A 6294-nucleotide genomic window follows, 5' to 3' on the forward strand; every position below is an offset into this window, starting at 1 on the left:
ACGGACTGTTTTTGACTTCATACATGGCCTTTCACATCTGGGCCGGAAGGCCTCACAGAAATTGGTTGCCCTAAAGTTTATGTGGCACAGCCTCAGAAAGGACGTGTGTGATTGGACTGCAGCCAGTGTTGAGTGCCAATGGGCAAAAATTAACCAACAGGTGCAATTAGCACCTTTTGAGGTCCCTGAGTGACAGTTTGACCATATCAATGTGGATCTTGTTGGTCCCTCCCACCCTCCATCCCACAGCTTCATGCACCTCCTTACCATGGTGGACAATACCACCAGGTGGCCACAGGTCTCTCTCCAGCACTGATGACAGCTGTAGACGTGGCTTGGGCACTCATCAGCACCTTGGTTGCTCGGTTTGGCACCCCATATATTTCCTCTGGCAGCGGTCCCCGATTCATATCAAACCTCTGAACTGTAATGGCCCAGAACCTCGGTGTTAGACTACATAACATCATGGTGTATCACCCACAGTCCAATGGTCTACGTGAGTGGTTTCACCACTCCTTAAAAGCTGCTCTGAGGGCTTCTCTAACCGATGAGTGTTGGCCTGATCATTTCCCATGGGTCCTGCTGGGGCTCAGAACAGCTCCAAGAGGACCTGTAGTCGTCTGTGGCAGATTTGGTATATGGGCAGCCATTATGAGTGCAGTTAGTCCTGACGAAGGGTCTTGGCCTGAAACGTCGACTGCACCTCTTCCTAGAGATGCTGCCTGGCCTGCTGCGTTCACCAGCAACTTTGATGTGTGTTGCTTGAATTTCCAGCATCTGCAGAATTCCTGTTGATTATGAGTGCCAGGTGATTTCATTCCTGATACCACAACCACCTGATTGATCTCACAACAGTATTTCACCCTCCTCAGTAAATTCAATTCCTTTTCACTGATTCCTACCTCTTATCATGTTGGATAGCACTCTGGGGTTCCTGTAGACCTATGTTCCTCCTCGTTTGTTTTTGTCCGCCATGATGCACACCAACATCCCCTTGGGTCCCCTTATGATGGCCCGTTCCGCAATTTAGAATGGAGAGGACAGACTTTTATCATAGATAAGAGGGGTAAACCTGAACATATTTCGGTAAATCGCCTTAAGATTTGGAGTATTCCGCTGCCATGCCCCTGGCGCCACAACATGATAATGAGCATGTCAACGCACCTCTTGATGAACCAGAGGTCACTGCAGTTCCTCCACCCTTGGAACCAATGGACCTGAGCCGGACGGCTCATTCAAGCTCCAGACGGGCTCACCATCCCAGTTTTAGTGAAGTCTGGTGGGGTTGGGGCCGGGCGGGCCGGTGCAGGGAAACGTAATTGGCAGAAATATACACAATTCATAACTGCCGATATTGAGTTGGGGTTCCATTTAAGAGGGTGGTCTGATGTGATGACATTATTACATAAAGTTTTTTAGTGCACTTTTATGTTTAGGTTTTGGAGTTCAATGAAGTGTGTTACAGGATTCATTAAACATAAAACACCTCATGTTGCTTTATTTGCGAAAACCCACAGTAATATATATATACCGAGATAATAAATTTACTTTGAACTTTGAACTCCAAGAACATTCAGATGACAGGAGTTCAGAGATGGCCCAAGTGCAGAGCAAGAGACACAGACATGGACTGAACAGTTTACTGAGTTTTGATAAGAACTGTACAGAACAACGGAAAATAATAAACACTAGACCAACAGAGCCTTCAACTAAAAACTCAAATGAACTAAAAACTAATGCTGTCATTGCAGCTGAAAAGCAGAAACCTAGAACTAAATTAATAACTTTAACATTGTCTATCTAAATCACTTATCTTTTTTCCTGGAACGTGAACTAAGGTAACTAGGGAGTGTTGTCACTGTGCTTTGATCAAGATTTAATAAGGCTGAAAAAAAAGAATGAGAGTTAAATACAATTATGAAGAAACTCTAAATGGCTGCAATGTGTGGATTCTCACGTGCACGATTGCCATCTTTCTTCAGCTTTTATTAAATACAACTTCCCTGTGTTAAACCTATCTTCCATTTTGTTTTTAATATCCAAAGACCAATTAGAACATAGAGCATAGAACATTACAGCCTCTTTGGCCCATGCTGTTGTGTCGACCTTTTAACCTACTCAATAGGTTTCAATTGGTACATTTAATGTCAGAGAAATGTATAGAATATGCATCCTGAAATTCTTTTTCTTCACAAGCATCCATGAAAGCAGAGGAGTGCCCCAAAGAATGAATGACAGTTAAAACATTTGAACCTCAAAACCCCCAGTTTCCCCTTCCCACACACAAGCAGGAGCAAGGCAATGACCCTCCCCACCCCCACCAACATAAAAGCATCAGCACCCTCCACCAAGCACTCAAACGTGCAACAAAGCGTTAATAACGACACAGACTTGCAGTATCCCAGAAACTATACGTTCACCCGGTCATTCGATATACCACAGGCTCTCTCTCTCCCTAATAGGGGAAAAAGAGGTATCCTTGTTTCACAGCCAGAGGGGAGACATAACAAACAACTTGCTGATTCACGATGTTAAAAGTCTGTTTCTGAGCTCTGTGCCCAGAGAGTCAGCACCAGAAAGGCACAGCTCTCCAGACACACAGCCCCCGTCAGCTAACCTGCTGATCCCGATGTTCCGTGTTCTCCCACGACGCTTCAGTCAGGGGCACCGGCCTAGGATCAGCACATCTCCAGAACCACAAAAACCAGGAACCCTGAAGGCGCACTCGTCTTCCAGGCTGCGTCCTTGGGATATTAAAAAGCAGCCGGTCGTGAGGCCCTGAGAGCAGGTCCCATTCCCATAGTCAGAGCGTAACTCCGGGTCAGGGTCTTCAAAAGAACCTTGAAAAAGAAAAAAATAGAGATATTAAAGATAGAAATAGAGCTGTTTCCGAAGATGCAAGCAAAGGAGTCGCCATTTAGCACCATCTTGACTTTGCCCCGCCTCCAGCTTAGATCAATCTAACCCTTCTCTCCTACATAGCCTTTCATATTTCTATCATCTCCAACTCCTGGCACGTTTCTTCTTCCATCTCTGATGAGTTCTACCCTCACTCTAGCTGTTCTCCTGTTCTTCACATAGGTGTGGAATGCTTTTAGGTTTTCCTTAATCCTACAAATGGTACTTTCCAAATACTTCTCATGCCCTCTTCTAGCTCTTCTAAGTCCATTCTTCAACTCTCTCCTGGGTACTTTGTAACTCTCTAGAACCCTGTCTGATCCTTGCTTCCAAAACCTTAAGTAAGCTTCTTTCTTCCTTTTGATGAGATGTTCCACATTTCTTGTCAACCATGGTTTCTTCACCCTACCATCCAATGGTACGATAGATCATTGTCCAGCTATATCCATCGACTAAGCAATCAGTCCCGTTGGTTAGATAGTTCTGTGATCCATCAACCTCTGGGTAAAGATATTTCTACTTATCTCTGCCCTAAATTGATTACCCCATACCTTGAGACTGTGTCCTTCTGGTCTTAGACTCCGCCAGCTTGGAACAAATCCCTGCATTTACATTAAAATCCTGTAGGAATGTTGTGTCTCAATGCGGTCACCTTTTAGAGACCTCTAGAGACTATACACCCGTAAGAACAAGAGATTCTGCAGATGCTGGAAATCAAGTGCAAGACACACAAAATGCTGGAGGCACTCAGCAGGTCAGGTATCATCCATGGAGGAAAATAAACAGCTGACATTTTTGGATGAAACCTTTCATTGGGACTGGAAAGGAAGAGGGAAGAAGCCATACTATACACCCAGTCTGTTTAAGCTCTCCTCATGAGATGACCATCTTCCCTCCCATGCTCTCCTCACAACCCTCCCAGGAATTATTGTGTTTTAAGTATAATTTTCCTGTACCTAATAAAATGGCCACTGAGTGTATGTTCATGGTCTTCTGCTGCTGTAGCCCATCCACTTCAATGTTCAATGTGTTGTACATTCAGAGATACCCTCATGCACACCACTGTTGTAACATGTGGTTATTTGAATTACTGTCGCCTTCCTGTCAGCTTGAACCAGTCTGGCCATTCTCCTCTGCCCTCTCTCATTAACAAGGCATTTTTGCCCACAGATCTTCCATTCACTGGATGTTTTTTTAAATTTTTCTCACCTTTCTCTATAAAGTCTAGAGATTGCTGTACGTCAAAATCACAGGAGATCAGCAGTTTCTGAGATATTCAAACCACCGTGTCTGGCACCAACAATCATTCCATGGTCAAAGTCACTTAGATCACATTTCTTCCCCGTCTAATGCTTGGTCTGAACAACAATTGAACTTCTTGACCGTGTCTGCATGCTTTTATGCATTGAGTTGCTGTCACGTGATTGACTGATTAGATATTTGCATTTACGAGCAGGGGTAGAGGTGTACCTAATAAAGTGGCCATTGAGTGTAGCTATCTTCTGCATTAAGTTGATAAGACCATGGCTAAAAGAGTAAAGGCAGTGATGGAAAAAAGCTTTGCTGAAACACGTTAGCCTTAAAATTAAGCCATTGGGACATTATTGAACACTGAGTGTTCCTTTAATGCAAATACCTGCTTGTTTTGTTAGTGTAGGTGGCAAAATTCTCCAGTTAAGATCTTGGACAAGAGAATTTCATTCTCACACTGCTACAACACTTCTCTTGTGATGTTCTTTAATTAATGGATCCCGGCATCAAGGGAGATGGAACACGGGACTGAAATAAAGAGAAATGGATATAAAAGCAGAGGTAAGGATATCTTGCAAAATTAATCAAAGCTAGTCACTGTTCATTTTGGCCTAGATTCCATCCCACTGGAAATCAGCTCAAACTGTGCGTGAGTTGGTAAAATTCCATCTTCCTCAGAACCTCCTGATGTATTTCTACACTGCCATCATGCCAGCATCCTCACATCAGCCGTTACTGTCTGGTTTGGTGCAGCATACACTCACAATATACAAAAACTACAGTGAATTGTCAGATCAGCAGAAAAGGCCATTGTCTGCAGTGTACCATCACTGCAGGACTTATATGTGTCCAGGATAAAAAAGCAGGCAGGAAAAATAATTGCGGACACTACCCATCCAGTGAGCTGCCTTTTCCAAAAGCTCCCTTCTGGAAAGTGTGATAAGGCTATTAAAACAAAAGCTTCATGCCTTCTTAAATGTTTCTTCCCCCAAGCAATTAATCACGATTCTAGTTAGCCACCCATCACTCCCGCTTTCTATTACCCCATCACTGCACTGCAATATAATGTTTCCTACATGTTTAAATGCTTTTATTTATGAAATCCATGCTGGTATTTATATATTTATGGACATTTTATTCCATATTCACACTTTAACCTCTGAATTTAATTTTTAGATGATTCTTACTCATTCACAATTTTTTGTTGTATGTTGCACCCTGACCAATACACCATAGCTAATTCCTGATTCATGTAAATAAAGTTGATCCCTGATCCTTGAGTTTCCTTGGCCTCCTTTTTTTTTAGTTGTAGTTAGACTGGCGAAGACAATGCTAAAAAGTTCATCACAGCCCAGAGGGAAAGTTAGAGATAATGGCCTTGCCATGTACAGTTATCCACAAGGAACAAATTACCAGAATTTAAAAGCAGGTCGTTAACACAGGAACAGTTCCTTCAGTAACACACACAAAATGCTGGAGGACATCAGCAGGTCAAATGGCATACTCTATATGGAGAGGGAAAACAGCTGATGTTTCAGGCCAAGGCCCTTCATCAGGACTGGAAAGGAAGCAGGTTGAAGCCAGAATAAGAAGGTGGGGGAAGTGAAGGAATACAAGCTGGCAAGTGATAGGTGAAACCAGGTAAGGGGGAAGGTAGGTAGGTGGGAGACAGATGATGAAGTGAAAATCTAGGAGGTGATATGTGGAAGAGGTAAAGGGCTGAAGAAGGAATCTGATAGGAGAGATCGGTGGAACATGGAATGAGGGGGGAGACCAAAGGGATGTGATGGGCAAGTGAGGAGGTAAAAGGGGAGCCAGAATGGGGATTGGAAAAGAAGAGAAAAGGGAGGGAGAGAAATTACCAGAGTTTAAGGTATCACAGTAGCTTAGCAGTTAGCGTGAAGCGATTACGGCTCGGGGCATTTCAGAGTTCAGAGTTAAATTCTGGCACTGTTCTGTAAGGAATATGTACACCCTCCAAGTGGAATGCATAGGTTTTTCCCAGGTGCACCAGTTTCATCCCACAGTCCAAAGATGTACCAGGTAGATTAACTGGCCATTCTGAACTGTCCGATAACTAGTTTAGCATTAATCGGATTTGAGATGGGTTTCTGGGGTAGCATGGCTCTGCATCGCTAAATAAAA

The sequence above is a fragment of the Mobula birostris genome, chromosome X (assembly GCF_030028105.1).
Source record: "Mobula birostris isolate sMobBir1 chromosome X, sMobBir1.hap1, whole genome shotgun sequence".
NCBI lineage: Eukaryota > Metazoa > Chordata > Chondrichthyes > Myliobatiformes > Myliobatidae > Mobula > Mobula birostris.